The 19,841-nt window shown below is 39.7% G+C and overlaps 1 long non-coding RNA gene across 2 annotated transcripts; it reads right to left on the bottom strand.

Annotated features, from left to right (window-relative positions):
* Window positions 1-1,543: 1,543 nt before the first annotated feature.
* LOC122885967 lies at window positions 1,544-6,774 on the bottom strand. 2 transcript variants are annotated; one of them, XR_006380222.1, is made up of 6 exons: window positions 6,484-6,774; window positions 6,321-6,385; window positions 6,099-6,195; window positions 5,914-6,004; window positions 5,720-5,818; window positions 1,544-5,653 (listed from the first exon to the last, which is right to left on the bottom strand). It is a non-coding gene; the product is annotated as an uncharacterized LOC122885967 (long non-coding RNA). The 2 variants fall into 2 exon arrangements; XR_006380221.1 differs by having other exon boundaries at window positions 1,544-5,818.
* Between the last annotated feature and the right edge of the window lie 13,067 nt (window positions 6,775-19,841).

Below are 19,841 nucleotides of genomic sequence, written 5' to 3'. Positions count from 1 at the left end.
AAATCAGCATCACATACCCCTTTTCAACCAAGGCAGGTCAAGGGCTGTGAATAGGCTCTGTAAAATGATTATAGTATCTGTAAGGACAATAGGTTTACAGTGACAGGTACTCATTGATATTTGAAGGGTTTTGGTGGGTGTATTTAATTTGTCTTTTTAGAAGGCCTGACCAGGGTTGACCTTCCAACAGCATTTTATACAAATGGAAATATAAGGATACACTACTTTCATTCTTGATATCCTGTCTCTGATTTTTTAAAAACCTGCCTCTACAAGTTTACACTGCAAGAGTGGCCTTTTATTTCTTGAATAATTATGGTGTTGATATTTATTTCAATTAAATTTTATTTATATAGCCCCAATTCATAACAGAAGTTATCTCATTGCACAGGTCTAGACCTGCTCTAAAGGACAATGTCTTTATAATATTATTTACAGAGGCCCAGCAATTCCCACCAAGAGCAAGCACTTTGGCAACAGGTGCAAGGAAAAACTTCCTTTTAAGATCCAGAAACCACAAGCAGAACCAGACTCAGGGTAGGCAACCATCTGCCGCTGCCAGTTGGGTTAAGAGAGAGAGAGAGCGCATACACTAGCACAATGCAAATTCTACATAGAATTTTTAAATAATAATCATGTAATGCTAGTGGTAATATTAATATTAATAAAATAATAATAGTAATAATAATGATAGGGATAATAATAATATTAAGATTAATAATAAGTGTAGTAGTGGTTGTCAAGCAGGAACATGGGAGCAGTAGGAAGCCTGCAATCATAAATCCAGACTCTGCAGCTCCAGAGGCAGAAACACCTGCTGAAACTAAGGGATGAGCCAGCTCTAACTATAAGCTTTACCAAAGAGGAAAATCTTAAGCTTACTCTTAAATGCCTCCAGAACCCAAACTGGGATCTGATTCCACAAGAGAGGAGCTCGATAGCTGAAGGCTCTGGCTACTTTTGGAGATTCTAGGAACCACAAATAACCCTGCATTCTGGGAGCACAGTGTTCTAGTGGGGTAATAGGGTACTATGAGTTCTTTAAGATATGATGGTACCTGACCATTAAGAGCTTTGTAGGTGAGGAGAAGGATTTTAAATTCTATTCTGGATTTTATAGGGAGCCAGTGCAGAGAAGCTAATATTGGAGAAATATCTCTATTGGAGAAATATCCCTTTTCTTAGTTCTTGTCAGTACACGTGCCGCAGCATTCTGGATCAATTGAAGAGTCTTAAGGGACTTATTCGGGCAGCCGGATAATAACGAATTGCAATAATCCACCCTAGAAGTGCATGGACTAGTTTTTCTGCATCATTTTGAGACAGGATGTGCCTGATTTTTGCAATGTTACATAGGTTAAACAAGGCAGTCTTTGAAGTTTGTTTCATGTGGGAGTTAAGGACATATCCTGATCAATGATAACTCAGAGGTTCTTTACGGTGCTGCTGGAGGCCAGGGCAATGCCATCTAGAGTAACTATATCTTTAGATAACATGTCTCGAAGGTGTTTGGGGCCAAATACAATAACTTTAGTTTTGTCAGAGTTTAACAACAGAAAATTGCAGGTCATCCTTGAAGTTTAGTTACTGGTGAGTATTGAACTATTACTGTGACTTTTTGTTTTTAAGGTGTAACAAAACCAGCACAAAACAAAGACCAAAATGTATTTTTCGTACTATGGTTGAACCCCGTTTTAATAGGGGCTTCCATTAATGGAGGACAAAACAGTAAAGGAGCATCCACTTGCATTGGTGAGTTACTGTATAATATTAATTCATATATACTTTGCCAATGGTTATTCTTTTTCTGCATTATCTTAAGGTTAAGTGATGCTTTTTGAAATTTTACCATGTAAAACATCAATTGTCTGTTGTGTAGAATGATCATGAGGCTGGCAAGAATAATACCAGAACCATCATCAAATAATATACACCTCTAAAACTTCACAACAGACAGAATGATGATAAGTCTTTTATTTGTACATATGGTCTGATCAGGCTTAGAGAATAATCCTCAGTATTCTGTCTTTTTGTTAAATTGTATGCACAACACCTCATCAATATAAATTCTGTATTAAAAAAGTTGGACTCTGTGAGCCATAGCTGTGAAGGTGTACCTCCTGCAAATCAGCCCTGGTAAGCCTTCATCAAAATTTCATTACTTATGTATTTCAAAGCTGAAGTAGGCAATATTATTTCACTATAATTTTGGTTTAAATACCTAAGTTTGACCATTGCATGTCACTAACAACATCTGTGGGCGCCCACCCCTTTGTATTTGGTCTGAATCAAACAACCAATCAGGCTTAGCTAACTCATAACTAGCCAATCACAGCAACTCTGTACAAACATGGATCATCCGGTTTCTACGTGTTTTGGTAAAAAAAAAATTAAAGGAACCCTTCAATTAAATACTGTTAGTGACATGCAATGGTCAAAATTAGGTATTTCAACTGAAATTATAATGAAATAATGACGATCTGTGTGGAAGTTTTCTGAAGTGTAAGCAGGAGGCTTCAGCCTACCCCAGCCATTTGACTGGTGAGGAGGCTCAGCGTGAATACATTGAGAATGACTAAACTAGAGAAGGTATAAGACTGAACCCCAAAAACATATGTGTCAACAAAGCAGTCAGGAAGCTGCAACAAGCTAATCCTAAACAGCTTGTGGGGTAGATCCAGTTTACGGACTGATCTACCATTGTATGAATTGGTATCAGACCCTGAAAAATTCACTTTTATCTCTGATGATGTAGCCATAGTGCAATGGTGTCACAAAAAGTGCTGTTGCAGTCTGACAGACATACATTGCAGTAGTATGCACACCTATACAATAGAACCGTACTGTGTGGCTTGTAAAGGTACCCACAGACATAAGGTGATGCAAAGAATCCTGTCTTATTTGTAATACCACAATAATGGTCGTTGATGTAGATACAACCAGATGACTGTGTGATTGAGTGAATATTTGGTCTGAAATCCTCCAATTTTTTCACTGATTGATTGTGGTGATATTATAATCTTTACATCCAGATGTCTCTCAAATTTGGAAACATTAGAAAATCCAACCTTGTGGTAATGACTAAATTCTAAATCTTGGTGTAATTTTTGTGCAAAAGCCAATTTGTCCTTAAAGGTGTAGGGATAATAACATGAGCAAGGTACAATGGAAAACACAGACTGTTGTCTGTATTGTCTGGTACGTAGAGACAAGCCTTTTTCTTTTGTATTACCTGATCATATATAGAATAGCACCCGATTTGATACAACCACCGCTTTTATTCTGGGCTACTGATACCACAAATTCTAACCCGTCACCAGTCATGCTTGTGTCGTGGCTTTGAAGAACTTGGGCTACCTGCTCTAAAAACAGGTCTGCATTATACTCATAGTCTGATGTCAACATTGTTTGGACATCACTGGCGAGTGAGGGGCCACATACGAAAAAAACATTTAACTGGCTACCTGGTGGTGAGTTCTCTGTGCAGTAGTTTACAACATTGGTCAGTTTATGTCTTAGCAGTTGTGGGACTTTATTATTATCCAGAGGAATGTCTTATAAATCAACTGGTTGTCTGACTTCTCTACCAATTCCTGACAACCACCATTTTCATAAAGAGACCATCGGTCCTCTTGATTTAAATCTTTATCTGATTCATCACATGGGGGGGCCATAAAGCTCAATCATATCTGCCATATCTTCTTTATCAGTGTCCTCATTTATACTGTGTTACCGAATGAAAGATGCCTGGTCATCTATTAAATCAGTAATCATCTCATTCTGAAGCTCCCTCCAGTTTGATAATAATTTCAGTCTTTCTAGGATATCACAGTCTTTAAAATTTGGTGGTAATGGGCAAAACTGTGCAGCTTGATCTCTAAGTCTAGCCACGAGAATATCTTCATAATACTCATCAGTACTCATATCACCATCCTCCGAGACATACCGCCTTCTCTCTACATTGCGACAACCAATAACTGATTTGGATTGCTTTGTCCTTGGAATCATAATGAATAGATATATCCAGTACACAACCAGACACCACCAAATACACTTCCAACAAATCAAAACCTTTTTTTCTAAATCATTTGCAATCACAGCTAGAGATGGGTCATGCCACTTGAGTCAACATCCCTTATTTTTTCGGCATTTAGATTTTTTTTTTCCTCAAACACCCTAAACCATTACAGTACAAAACATACTTTTCACATGGTAGTCTACAGGTAAGGTAAGTACACAAACACAGAAAACAGAAATTGAAAGCAAACACCAAAGCACAGCATGATAGGCCAAATGTCTTTCACAAGACTTTCATTGTTTCTAAAGAGGATGATTGTACATTATACTGAAGCTTTAAAAACCTTTGGAATACACTTTCCTCCTGTCCTGTATTGTAACCCATAGACTGTACACAACTCTGTAATTGGAGGTTTTTCCAAAAGTCCCCTTTATCAGTTAAATTATATCAATCTTTTATCCCCTGAAATGAGTAGAACACTCCTTCCCCAAATAGATCAGCAATTGTGGCTAACCCCCTAATGTGCCATGCCCTCCAACATACTGTTTTCTTCCTTATCTTAATTGCGGGATTTTCCCATATAGATGAGTAACCTTGTTTATACTGAGACAGACCAAGCATTTTATGGACTTTTTTCCATACCTCCCGTGAGTAAGTACTGGATTAATATCCCCAGACTACAGGCCATACTTACAACCTCTGATATCGCAACTACCTTGGTCATGTCTGGACTGTCCTGCATGCTCCGCGTGCACACACACACACAACCACCTCAACAGTGACTATAATGTTTCAGTTGACTTCAAAACTCAGATCTCCATTCCAGTCCTGACCTGATCTCTTGATCATGTCCCTATGTCCCTTCCGTGGGCCCTACACAGTAGAAGAAAATTGTTCATCAATTGCTGACTTGTCGTCCTTGCCTTCCGTCCTAGATTTCACCAGCGCTAGCCCCCGTTTCAGACAGCAGCTCCATTGCCTTTCAAGGATCCACAAAGCTCACCTTCGCTCCCTTCCATGTATGCCAACATGAAACGAACATCCAAATCACGCAACTTCTTTTTGACCTTGGTGAACTGCCTCCTACTCTCTGCAACATCTTTCGTCATGTCAGGGAACAGGGAAAGTTTAGAGCCGTCCCATTGGATCCCTCCGCTTTCACAAGCCTTCACCCTCACTGCAGCCAAGACGCGTTCCTTTTCCAGAAAACTATGAAAGCGGATGATGACCGGATGAGGTGGAACACCTTCTGCTGGCATTTTGCTCAAAGATTGGTGCATCATTTGCAGCTCTGATTCGGCTAGATCCACCCAGAAGGCCTCTGAGAAAAATTGCTTTGCCTTGACTAAATGATACGTCACTGAATTAGCAAAAGCATCTGTGTGGAAGTTTTTCAAAGATGGCAAGATATTCTTTTCTCACCAGTTGAATTTCCTGTGTTACAGCCTCATCATGCATGGTGGTTACTTCACTCTTAAGATGTGGACGGGGTCTCTTTGTACAGCTTCTGGCTGATGATATGTTTCCACTCCAGTATCAGTAGTCGAAACATTTTCTTCAGTCTGAGCAGTGGTCTCAGGTCTCGGTGGACACATTTCTACTGTCGCACGGTATAAACCGTCATATTGCCCAAGCCTAGAACACGTTTTTGTTTTGTTTTAATATATATACATAAGTAGTGAAACGTTGATGAAGACTTACCTTCTCTAAGTTTGGGCTAATTTGCAGGAGGTACACCTTCATAGCTACAGCTCGCAGAGTCCAAGTTTTTTAACACAGAATTTATTTTGATGAGGTTTTCTGTAGAAACAAAAAGACACAGAAAACTGAGATTCTCCAATCCTGATCAGACCATATGTACAAATAAAAGCATGTAATATGTTAATTTAACTTACCGTCATTCTGTCTATTGTGATGTTTCAGAGGTGTATAATATTTGATGATGGTTCTGGTATATTACACCAGGCTTATGCTCATTGACCAAATCTACAATACAAAAAAAAAAAAAGTTTTCTACTTATAACAAAAAACACTTTTTTCCCTGTGATTATTCTAGAAATGAAAGAGGAATACTGCTTACCACTATCTTCCTTGTTGTGCCATTTCAGCTGTTTAGGATGTCTGGTCTGCATGTATTTCTCCTCTACCTTTCTCTAGCTGTGGTCCATCAAACAAATCTACACAACAGACAATTAACATTTTACATGGTAAAATTTCAAAAAGCATCACTCAACCTTAAGATAACAGAAAAAGAAAAACCACAGGCAAAGCATATATGAATCAACATTATAAAGTAACTCACCATTGCAAGTAAATGCTTGTTTATTGATTTGTCCTCCATTATTGGAAGCCCCTAAGAAGACAGGCCTTAAGCATAGAACGAAAAATATATGTTGGTCTTTGTTTTATACTGGTTTTGTTATACCTTAAAAACAAAAAAGTCACAATAATACTTGAATACTCACCATATATCAACACCATGATGATTCTGGAAATAAAAGGCCACTCTTGCAGTGTAAGCTTGTAGAGGCAGGGTTTTTTTAAATAAGGGACAGGATATCCAGAAAGAAAGCAGTGTATCCTTATATTTCTACTTGTTTAAAATGCCACCCCTTCTAATTGATAGGTCAACCCTAGTCACGCCTTGTAAAAAGACAAATACACCAACCAAAACCCTTCAAATTTCCATGAGTACCTGTCACTGTATGGCGCACGTAAACACAAACACCTATTGTCCTTACAGATGCTATAAACATTTTATAGAGCCTATCCACAGCACACACCTGCTTTCTCAATTGAAATAAAATGGGGACAAAAGATCACTTTGAATACGAACATCCCCAGTCACCTTTAGCAGACCAGGTACTTCCACATGACAGTGGTGAAGTTGTGCCCTTACAATAGTTATACCATAAAACCAAAGGTGAATACAGATTATTTCTTTGAAATAACATTTCCTTTTGTGGTTTTAGGCTACACCCATACAACGCTTATACAGCTCTTAGGTCCCCCTGTAAGATTATAAGAGCTTAATTTAAATCTGAACTATACTTAGACAAGGGTTCACCGGGGTAGTTGTATTTTAAAATAGTTCACTATCTAAGCAATACAGACTGTATTGTCAAACCAGGGTGTCGTTCTTTTGAATAGTAAGGTTATTTTAATTAACACACACCCCCTATCACATGAAACTTATAGATTCACACCATATTGTTACAGGTATTCCTTGACACACACCCACCTCACATGACACATGGGCTGCGTGTGACATATGTCTCTCATTTACGCAAAAAGGTGACTATACTGTATATTACTACTGGTAATCTAGAAACTCTGAGCAAATGTATGCTTCCTTCTTGGTCTACACCAAACTCTGCCCTCCTCACTGAAGCACGAGAAATTTGTTAATTGAAAATAAGGTAAAAACAAAGAAATTAGTAATAGAATCAATGATCCCATCGTTGTTGAGATATTTCAGTCTAGACCAAAGTGATTGACTGATCAACCAACATTACCATCCCTAGAGCTACACCACTAGGGTGGCTAAAACAGGTATAAATTATACGTCTTTGATGTAGAAAGTGGCAAATGCAAATGTTTTGACAAGAACAATAATTTTAGCATCTTCAAGTGGAGTTGTTTGAAACCTGGGGTCTCACATTTCAATCATGCGTATGCATTGTTTTGTACTTGTAAACTGTGTATACTTCACCCATAAAATGTGATTAATCAACTCTTGTGTGTCAGAATGGTGCATACTTTTAGAAGCACTCCTGAAATGCACACAAGGACGCCTGGATCAGACAGGAAATTAAGTGACTATCATAATCTATTCTTCCATGACGTTTAACTCTTATTCCTGTTCTTTCTAACCTTTCCTTTATCGTAGAAAAGGTTTCAGTCGTAGTCATCTGGACACTGTTTTCAGAATCAAGACGTTTCGGCTCCCATCCGGAAGTCATTCTCAATTGTGAAAAAAAAATTGGACGGGAACTGGAAATTTAAGCTAATCTGAGTTACATAAGCCCTGCCCTCAGGAGGGAATCTGCCTGAGTATCTGTTAATAGCTAGTTTCACCTGAACCTGACCTAATAGTTTCAAGATGGCCCAGTGATCAGTAATCAGGCCTATTGTTCTCTGGCTGCATCTACTTCATCACTGTTAAGTGCCTGATTAGCATGTGATAGGCGTGACCAAGGTGATAATACACTCTGATAGACTTTGGGCAGATTAAATCTCAGACCACCATTTCTGTTCAAAGAGGGGTTCTCTTTCTTCACAAAAATGGCTTCCTTGACGCCCCGTTCAAACCAACTCTTCTCTCTACTAAGAATCTTCACCTCGCTGTCTTCAAATGTGTGGTTTGTAGCTTTTAAATGCAAATGCACGGCGCTCTGTATGTATCTTGCATTTAAAAGCTACAAACCAATTTCCAGTTCTCATCCGAATTTTCACAATTGAGAATGACTTCCGGATGGGAGCCGAAACGTCTTGATTCTGAAAACAGTGTCCAGATGACTACGACTGAAACCTTTTCTACGATAGAACACTCCTGGACGAATGAGGGACTACACCGCCTAACCTTTCCTTCTTAATCTTCGTGTAAAGTACATTGTATGTTCTCCCGGTTATGAAATGTGCTATAAATAAAGCTTACCTATGACCATTAACTACAAAGGAAAGAATGTGGTTGGAATACTCCGCCCTCATTGTCTAATCAGATAGCTGCTGTCATCAAATATGTACAGACAAATACTTGTATCAAAGATTAAAACATGTCCACAGTAAGAAAACAACACTTTCAACATTATATTCAGTGACAAATGTGATTACATTTTCAGTGACTTACATTCATTATTATCACGAGACACAATCCATAATAGATTGTGTGAACTTAAATAAAATTTAAAATGTCCTAATAAAGATAGCTCAGAGAAAGACCACTAAGGGTCAGTGTCAGACCTTGTAAGTAAAGAGAAATAGGCCAATTTATTATCTGTCACAGATAGAGAGAGGGGGGGAGAAAGGTGTAGAGTTGAAGGACAGAGAGCGGGAGCACAAGATTTAGCATTCCTCTTCAACTCTCTCCTCTATCTACTTCTTTACTTGGCTCGATGTGTTTATATTGCATTTTCATTCTTACTTTCATTAATCAGCTGTTCTCCCATCTCTTGCCTTTTCTCTGTCAGTCTAACACCACTTAGCCTGGGCTCTGCCCTCATCAACTCAACCAATTAAATAATTTCCACCTCCAGAGCAGCTCTACCCTAAGGAAACGTTTTGTGAAACAAAAACTCTAATCTGCTGTTGCAGGCACAGTCTGGTTGAAAGTGATATTAGATGCACAAAGTGTTCAAACCTGCTAATGTCTTGGGAGGAAACCGCTCGATAATGCATCACAGACAAGAAATGACAGTGAGATAAATAATTTTACACAGGTCAGAGCACACACACAGATGGACACATAGAGGGAGCGCTGGTCCTGAATGCTCCCCCGATGTGACTTTAAACACCTAAAAATTCATTGTAGAGCAATTTCTGAAATTACAACAAGATTGACTAGAAGGCATTAGATTTGGACAATGGGGGAAAGTAAGTAAGTAAAGTATTTCCATTTCCTGCTATTATACTTCTTCTCTACTACATTTCAGAGGCAAATATAGTACTTTTGACTTTTTCTTACAGATTAAGATTTTACTTAAATGATACTGCATTTGTATTAAACCCCCAACAGTATATAAAATAGTTCAAATCAGCATCGCCTTGACCTTGCTGCATCTTACAATGCTGATAACACATTAATGGATCAGGAATAATCGTCATAATATACTGTATGATATGTTTTCAGAATCAAGACATTTCGGCTCCCATCCGAATTTTCACAATTGAGAATGACTTCGGGATGAGAGCCAAAACGTCTTGATTCTGAAAACAGTGTCCAGATGACTACGACTGAAACCTTTTCTATGATGGAACACTCCTGGACGAATGAGGGACTACACTGTCTTAATATATGATATGTATTATAACATAACACCCTGAAAGGGGCATGAACAAAGATCTCTTTTTTTGGTTAGTTTAAAGGTCCAGTGTGTAGGATTTAGTAGCATCTAGCAGTAAAATTGCAGTTTGCAGTTTGCATTTGAATACCGCTCGCCTCATCCTCCCGTTCCAAGCGTGCAAAATTCGCTAAAAACGTCCCTATCTAGAACTAGTGTTTGGTTTGTCTGTTCTGGGCTACTATAGAAACATGGCTGTGGAAGGGGACCCACTCCCTCTGTAGATAAAAATGGCTCATTCTAAGGTAATGAAAACGATTCTTACTTTCAGGTGATTATGAAAACATACTTGTGCCATTTTTGCCAATAGAGCCTCCTAAATGTTACATACTGGACCTTTAAATAATAAACAAGATATAATAATAAGAAATAATAAGAGTTTATTGAACAAATTGAAAGTTCGACCTGATGATGGCGCTAGATGAAAAGTCAGGAGATCACCAAAGTCATTAGGAATCATCATCTGGAAACCATGAGTGTCTGTGCAAAATTTTGTGCCAATCCACCCTGTAGATTTTGAGATATTTCACAGGATAAGTGGAATCTTTGATCTGCTGCTGGCATTACAGGAAAACGCAGTGGATCACCACAATCATTAGGGTTCATCCTCTGGGGACCATGGATATCAGTAGGCCTACCAATTTTTTTTTTCAGCAATCTATCCAAGAGTTTTATCCAAGATATTTCATCTAGACCAAAGTGGTGGACCAACAGACCAACATCACCATCTACTGTATAGAACCATGCAGCTAGCATGGCTACTAAAAATATTAACAAAAAATCCCTTCCAGACATGTTTTAAAACATAAAAATAAAATAATTTGCTTGGAATAACAATTTGTGCTCTTACTGTATATGGTTTTCCCACGAAAAACGTCCATTACTTAAAATTACATCAACTCCTTCTCCCTAATTGAAAAATCCAGAATCTATGAATATGCAATATTTTATTTCTAAAGTTTAACTTCTAGACACAAGATCTCTGAAAAGTCAATCCTCAGTGTATGTGCGGAGGTTTCAAGTTTCCACATCATACTTGTGTAAATTGCATACTGGACCATTCAAAATCACATTACAATCAGCATGCAAAAAGGAATTACACACTGTGATTTCAGTTGGACAGGATATGTAATTGAATATTTTTACATTTGGTGTTGATAGTTTTAAGTAAATGATCTGAATACTTCCTCTATAAATTTGGATATTATCAGGGAAGTACCTGACTGACTTACTGACTACACACACCAAGAGCCCTGGTAACACTTTTGGAATTTTGATTAAAGACTAGAGAATGATTATTTATCATGTGGGTGGGCAAAAAAAATTACTAAAGATGTGATTACAGACACCTCAACCTGAGGGAAAATCTGTAGTAATGTAGATGGTTGTTGGTCAAGTACAACAGTCTTAAAATAATTACATCCTACAAGAAAAGACAGGCAGCTCACACTGATTTTCATTTGTCACATAATTTGCATCTGAATCACGATGACTGGAATGCATGTGTGGGAGTCTTGGATATACAGATGCAGATCTGTTGTAGGGAGGTTTCTGGGCTGGGTAAATATAAATATAAATTTAGTTTATGATAATCCACAGGAAAGATGGATATTTTACTTTACAGCAGTGAGGGTGGAGAGAGGGAAGAGCTGGCGTAGCAGAAAGAAAATAAGAATGAGAAACATTAGAAAGTTGATAAAGCCATGAGAAGCGATGGGAGAACTGATTATACTCACAGCACACAGCTGGTAATGCCACATAGACGACAAGGAGAACAGTCACCGGGGAGAAACGCTCTGACAACATTTTACACCTGGTCCTGTGCAGGGGAGCGGCAAAAAGAAACAAAATGAAGACGAATTGCATGAAATATCTGCAAGAAAATCCATGTGCCTGCTCCATTTTGGCTGATTGATGAGATTAATGAATCGAGTATTATAAACCAATTATACCACAGAGGATTTAAAATAGTAACAAGAATCATAATTTCCACTTCAGAGTGCAGATTAGCCCTGTATAGCCTACAGAGAAAGCCAAAGCAGTAAAAGCTCACTCTATTAACTCAATAGCCTATTTATAACAAGGCTACTATTAGTATTATTATTAATAAAGAGACTATTATTTTACAAAACCTCACTGTGGAATATAATAATCTGTAATAAATGAGCATGCAGAGTAAACTTAAAGTCCTCACAACCCTATTTGCATTATTTTCATCTTCTAAAATAAAAATCTGAAAAAGACTAAACCTTAAACGGACATATTTCAAGTGTTGCATTTGATATCCGGATGAAAGCAGAATCCCAAACTGTACTGCAGTGTATGTCCGCATTTCCATTTAAAATCCGAGAGGACAGTGGAGGCAACACGAGATGCTGTAGAGACTACTGTTGAGGGAGATTAGCAGGCTATCTGTGGGAACTGTAGGATATGTGTGTGGATATATGGGAGAGAGAGAGAGAGAGAGAGAGAGAGAGAGAGATGGCTGGAATAAAGGAGCCTAACCTCCCTCTGCTTCATTGTGGTGAACAGACACTGCCATGCTTTTATCCTCGATTATTTTCCAAGTCTGCTTAATGTTTGCTACTTATTGTCACTTGTATAATATAATGATGAAACATAATGGTCAGATGATGAAAGACCTCAAGCATTTTGCCTAAATCTCAAACGTATTTGTATCTGCTGTTGTGCAGTTGGATTGCTGCTTTTGGAGCACCACTGTCTTCCTATTTGCCAGATGTTCCATAAATGTGACTTTAAAATGATGAAAGATAACGAAGATTACTTGGTTATGCATGGTTTGTTTGGATGAAGTGTGCTCATGCTAGGATTGTGCTGCCTGACTGCATTACTGTATTTTCTAACAGTGTGGAAACAGCACAACCCTGAAGCCCGTATTATACAGTTCTGATTCAGCCGATTTATTACTGAGCATGAAAGTTTATACTTGACCTTTGGGAACAGAAAATAATCTTAACTCAAAGCTCCACTTAGTAGCTTTTTTGGAGCTTTCAACCACATCTTACGGTTTTCATCAGTCCATGGAGTTGACTCAGGAGTCATCACATGACAAGTGTGGAACTTTGGTCAAGAAAGAACAAGCAGTCATATAGGGTGAGATCATTCAATAAAATTTTATTTATACAGCGCCAATTCATAACAGAAGTTATCTCATTGCACTTTTCCTAAAGAGCAGGTCTAGACCGTACTCTTTATAATATTAATTACACAGACCCAACAAATCCTACCACGAGCAAGCATTTGGCAACAGTGGCAAGAAAAAACTTCCTTTAAGAGGAAGAAACCTTGGACAGAACCAGACTCAATGGTGGGCGGCCATCCGCAGCTGCCGTGTTAGGTTTTGAGAGAGACAGACAGAGAGAGAGAGGGAGAGAGAGAGAGAGAGAGCGAAGGATTTTGGGGGAGGGGGTGTCAGGGAGAGGGAGGCACAATGCAAATACCACCTACCACCTACCATACCACCATTTTTTTTTAAATAGTAGAATTGTAATTGTAGTGTTAATATAAATAAATTAGTAATAATAAGAATGACAGCTATATGAAAATAATGTCAGTATTACTAACAGAGCAAATAACAACAATTGTAGTAGCAGTTGTCGAGCAGCAACACGGGGCCAGCAGGTGGCTCACAACCACAGATCCAGTCTCTGTAGCTCCAGAGGCAGAAATACCTGCAGAAAGCGACAGAAGGAGAGAGGAGAGAAACGAGAAAGCACAAAACTACGGGAGAGAGAAGATGTTGAGTTAGTAACATGCAGTAATGGGATAAAAATGCATACAGATGGAGAGGGAGAGAAGGAGAGAGGAAAGAGGTGCATTATGGGAAGTCTCCAGGCAGTCTAGGCCTATAGCAGCATAATTCAGGGATGGTTCAGGACTCACCCAAGCCAGCGCTAACTATATGCTTTATCAAAGAGGAATGTCTTAAGCCTACTCTTAAATGTGGAGATGGTGTCTGCCTCCTGAACCCAAATTGGGATCTGATTCCACAGGACAGGAGCTTGATAACTGAAGGCTCTGGCTCCAATTCTACTTCTGGGAGCACAGTGTTCTAGTCAGATAATATGGTATTATGAGATCTTTAAGATATGATGGTGCCTGACCATTAAGAGCTTTGTAGGTGAGGAGAAGGATTTTAAATTCTATTCTGGATTTTACAGGGAGAAGCTAATATTGGAGAAATATGATCTCTTTTCCTAGTTCTTGTCAGTACACGTGCCGCAGCATTCTGGATCAACTGGAGAGTCTTAAGGGACAGCCGGATAATAAGGAATTGCAGTAGTCCAGCCTAGAAGTAATAAATGCATGCACAAATTTTTCGGCATCATTTTGAGACAGGATGTGCCTGATTTTTGCAATATTACATAGGTGAAAAAAGGCAGTCCTTGAAGTTTGTTTCATGTGGGAGTTAAAGGTTAAATCCTCTCTGAGGTTCCTTACGGTGCTGCTGGAGGCCAGGATGCCATCTAGAGTAACTATATCTTTAGATAATGTGTCTCAGAGGTGTTTAACATCAGAAAGTCGCAGGTCATCCAGGTCCTTATGTCCTTAAGGCATGCTTGAAGTTAAGTTAACTGGTTAGTTTCATCTGGCTTGATTGATAGATATAATTAGGTATCATCTGCATAGCAATGAAAGTTTATGGAGTGTTTCCTAATAATATTGCCTAGAGGAAGCATATATAAGGTGAATAGGTCAGTCCAAGCACAGAACCTTGTAGGACTCCGTGACTAACTTTGGCGTGCACAGAGGACTCACCGTTAACATGTACAAACTGAGATCGATCTGATAGACAGGATTTAAACCAGCTTAGTGCAGTTCCTTTAATGCCAATTACGTGTTCCAGTCTCTGTAATAGGATGTGATGGTCAATGGTGTCAAACGCAGCACTAAGATCTAAACAAGACAAGTACAGAGACAAGTCCATTGTCTCATGCAATTAAAAGGTAATTTGTAATTTTCACCAGTGCTGTCTCTGTGCTATGATGCACTCTAAATCCTGACTGAAAATCCTCAAATAATCTATTGTTATTTAGAAAGTCACAACTGATTGGCGACTGCTTTCTCAAGGATCTTAGAAAGTAGTGGAACGTTAGATAAACAGTAGGTCTATAATTGGCTAAAACCCCTGGATCAAGAGTGAGCTTTTTAAGAAGCAGTTTAATTACAGCTACTTTAAAGGATTGTGGTACATAGCCTGTTAATAAAGACAGATTGATCATATCCAGTGTTAACTAAGGGTAAAACGTCTTTAAGTAGCCTAGTTGGAATGGGGTCTAAGAGACAGGTTGATGGTTTAAAGTCAAAGTCAGATGGTCAAGTCAGATGGTCAAAGTCAGCTGAAGAAGGTTGACAGGAGCAAAGCAGCCAAAATACACATCATAAATCAGTATCAATTTTTTCTCTAATAGTTAAAATGTTATCATTAAAGAAGCTCATGAAGTCGTTACTACTGAGGGCTATAGGAATACATGGCTCAATAGAGCTATGTCAGTCTGGCTACAGTGCTGAAAAGAAACCTGGGGTTGTTTTTATTTTCCTTATTAATGATGAGTAGTAAGATGCTCTGGCATTATGGAGGGCCTTCCTGTATGTTTTAAGAATATCTTGCCAGACTAAATGAGATTCTTCCAGGTTGTTGGAATGCCATTTCCTTTCTAGTTTTCGTGATGTTTGCTTTAATTTGCGGGTTTGGGGGTTATACCATGGAGCTAACCTTCTTTGTTTTATTAGCTTCTTTTTTAGAGGAGCGATAGAATCGAGCATCATTCGCAGTGAGCCTGCAGCACTATCAACTAGATGGTCAATTTGGGAGGGGCTGCAATTTGCATAGGAGTCCTCTGTTATACTGAAACATAACATTGAATTAAATGCAGATGGGATCGCTTCCTTGAATCTAGCCACAGCAATATCAGATAGACATCTAGAGTAGGAGTTTTTGCCTAATGGCGTGTAGTCCATTAATAGCAGTTTCAAATTTATTAAATAATGGTCCGATAAAGAAGGATTCTGTGGAAAGACTATTAAATGTTCAATTTCAATGCCATATACCAGAACAAGGTCGAGGGTGTGGTTAAAACAGTGAGTGGCTTCATGTACACTCTGACAAAAGCCAATCCAATCTAATAATGAGATAAACACAGTACTAAGGCTATCATTTTCAACATCCACATGAATATTGAAATCACCTACAATAATTACTTTCTGTTTTAAGAACTAAACTCTGAGAATTCAGATAAAAGGTTTTTATGTACAGCTCCTCTTCTGTTAACTTTTGGTTTTATTCATTTAAGTGGTCGGGGGCAGACACTGTCACTAAGAAGTTTTGGGTGGGTAACTGCTTTGGAAGCGCAGAGAAGTGTGTAGGACTGCAACTCTGCCTCCTGGTCTCAACTCTGAGTTGTCATGGTTTTGGTCCACTAATAAACTCGGTCAGATTTCTGGCTATGAGAGCTGCTCCATCCAAAGTGGGATGAATGCCGTCTCTCCTAATAAGACCGGGGTTTCCCCAAAAATTCCGCCAATTATCTACAAAGCCCACATCGTTTGCTGGACACCACCTCAACAGCCAGCAGCAGAATGAAGACATGTGGCTAAATATGTCACTGGTCAGGTTTGGCAGCGGCCCAGAGAAAATTACGGAGTCCGACATTGTCTTTGCATATGTACACACCAACTCAACATTAACTTTAGTGACCTCTGATTGGCGTAATCGGGAGTCGTTACTGCCGACGTGAATAACAATCTTACTGTATTTACGTTTATCCTTAGCCAGCAGTTTTACATAGTAGTACTTCATGAGTACAGGGCTGTCGTGGGTAACTTTGTCTCATGGTGTGAGCAGAACCATCTGCAGCTCAATGCGACAAAGTCTAAGGAGCTGGTTGTAGACCTACGAAGCGACAAGTCACCAGTGACCCGGGTTTTCATCCAGGGGGTCAGTGTGGACATTGTAGAGGATTACAAGGGAGTACACATGGACAATAAACTGGACTGAACACTTAAGCTCTTTACAGGAAGGGCCAGAGCCGCCTCTATTTTCTGATGAGGCTGAGGTCCTTCAACATCTGCCAGACAATGCTGAGGATGTTTTATGAGTCTGTGGTGGCCAGTGCTATTCTGTATGCTGTTGCATGCTGGGGCAGCAGGTTGAGGGTAGTGGACACTAACAGGCTCAACAAACCGATCCGTAAGGCCAGTGACATTGTGGGGGTGGAGCTGGACTCTCTGGCGGTGGTGTCAGAGAGGAGTATGCTGGCCAAACTACATGCCATCTTGGACAGTGTCTTCCACCCACTCCATGATCTGCTGGTCAAACAAAGGAGTACCTTCAGCGAAAGACTCATCCCCCCAAAATGCACCACAGGAAGTAATTCCTGCCTGTGGCCATCAAACTATTTAACTCCTCCCTCTAAGGGTTAGTCTGTTTGACCCTAGGTCACTAAACTGGACATTGGATCATTAACATCACTGCAATACTTGAAATAATTGTGCAATATTTTCTGTTTATTTTATGTTGTCGTATATGGCGTGTAGTAGTATGTAGAATACCAGGAAGCGGAATGAGGATGAGGTAGCCGTATGACTACAGTGTTTATTGGGTGAAGTGGTATGCAGGCAGGTACAGGCAGACAGTTCAACAAGCAGGCAATTGGCAGATAGGCTGGCAGTGGTGGAAACAGGGAAGTGAGTCCAATGTGGCAAAACAGTCCAGCTGGGAGCAGGCAAGGTACAAAATCCAGAATCTAGCCAAGGTCCAAGGGAGACAAAGAATCCATAACAGAACTCACAGTAAGAATGCCGGGGAACTGGGCACAGGAACCAGGTACAACCAAAAGTGCACCAAACGACGACACACACCAGACAGTAACAACACAAGACAGGAATCACACCATGCAGAAACAACAATGATCCAACACAAAGACAGAGACCTGGACTAAATACCCTAGGGGAGGTGAGACAATGAGATACAGGTGCAAACAATCAAGGAAGGGCCAACAATCAAAACTGGAGGGAAAGCAAACAAAGAAGTAAAACCACAGGACACACAAGAGAAGGAACATACTACAAAATAAAACTGGAAGTGACAAAACCTTAAACTACAACAAATACTCCTGTGCAATATACTATGTTTACTGTAACGAAAGAGTTTACCCTCGGGGATCAATAAAGTATTTCTGATTCTGATTTCTGATTCTGATAAGTCCCTTAAGACTCTCCAATTGATCCAGAATGCTGCGGCACATGTACTGACAAGATCTAAGAAAAGAGATCATATTTCTCCAATATTAGCTTCTCCCTGTAAAATCCAGAATAGAAGCTCTTAATGATCAGGCACCATCGTATCTTAAAGATTTCATAATACCCTATTACCCCTTTAGAACACTGCACTCCCAGAATGCAGGGTTACTTGTGGTTCCTAGAGTCTCCAAAACTAGAATGGGAGCCAGAGCCTTCGGTTATCAAGCTCCTCTCTTGTGGAATCAGGTCCCAATTTGGGTTCGGGAGGCAGACACCATCTCCACATTTAAGAGTAGGCTTAAGACTTTCCTCTTTGATAAAGCTTATAGTTAGGGCTGGCATTAATGCAGGTTACTAACTCGACATCGTCTCTCTCCCGTTATTTTGTGCTTTCTCGTCTCTCTCCTCCTGCTTTCAGCAGGTATTTCTGCCTCTGGAGCTGCAGAGTCTGGATCTGTGATTGCGGGTCACCTGCTGCCCCTGTGCTCCTGCCACCCGACCGGACACAATGTCGGCATAGGCCTAACCTGTGGGACTTTGAGGAGGAATTCTGCTGTGTATTCCTGGCCACCATCTTCTTCGTTGGCATCACCATCATCCTCTTCTCTACTAAACCGTGGGCAACAGTCCACCAGCAGCACTGGAAAATGGCCACTCCTTAGAGGCAAACGGCACCACTGCAGACCCAGAATAGTGGTCTAGAAAAAGCTGACAACTGTGCCCTACCAATGGCACCAATGCAGGCCCAGAGTAATGGCCCAGAAAAATAAAGGAATTTGTCATTTTACCAGGAGTAGTTTGGGTAGTGACACAGCCTTGGGTCCATGCTGGATTATCGTACCAACGATCAACGCCAAATTGTTAACAATGGAGAAACTGAAGAGACAAAAGAGAAGTCTGAGTAAAACTACTAAATGGAAGCCGTAGGGATTTGACTCAGTTTCCCTGAAAGATCCAGGGTCTGCATACAGTGATCCTTTGTGACATTTGAATTATGCTTGTTTATAAACAGAAGATGATTGTCATAAACAGTGAAGTATTTACTTCTAGAAGTTATTTCTCCATGTTATTGTTGCCACTTTGTGTCAAAAGAGGTGAATGCAGGGAATAAATTGTGACTTAGCAGCTAAATGGTTAATATTGTACAAGTTAAATCAAAAACGATACTGACTCCTGTCAAGGTTGAGCTTCAGGTGGTGTGCAGACATCCACTGAGAGATTTCAGCCAGACACGCAGAGATTTGTGCTGCCACCTGGGTTTCAGACTGGGGAAAAGACAGAATTAGTTGAGTGTCATCTGCATAACTGTGGTAGGAAAGTGTGAATGGTGAATAACAGAGGAAGAGTGAATAACAGAGCCAAGTGACTTGATGTAACGAGAAAAGAGGAGGGAACCCAGAACAGCACCCTAAGGGACCCCAGTAGTGAGGCTACAAGGTTCAGACACAGATTCTCTGCAATTTACCCTGTAAGTGCAGTCCTTGAGGTAGGATGTGAACAGG

Source organism: Siniperca chuatsi, linkage group LG12 (genome assembly GCF_020085105.1).
Source record: "Siniperca chuatsi isolate FFG_IHB_CAS linkage group LG12, ASM2008510v1, whole genome shotgun sequence".
In the NCBI taxonomy this organism is placed as follows: Eukaryota; Metazoa; Chordata; class Actinopteri; order Centrarchiformes; family Sinipercidae; genus Siniperca; species Siniperca chuatsi.
This window is presented reverse-complemented; position numbering and strand designations above follow the sequence as displayed.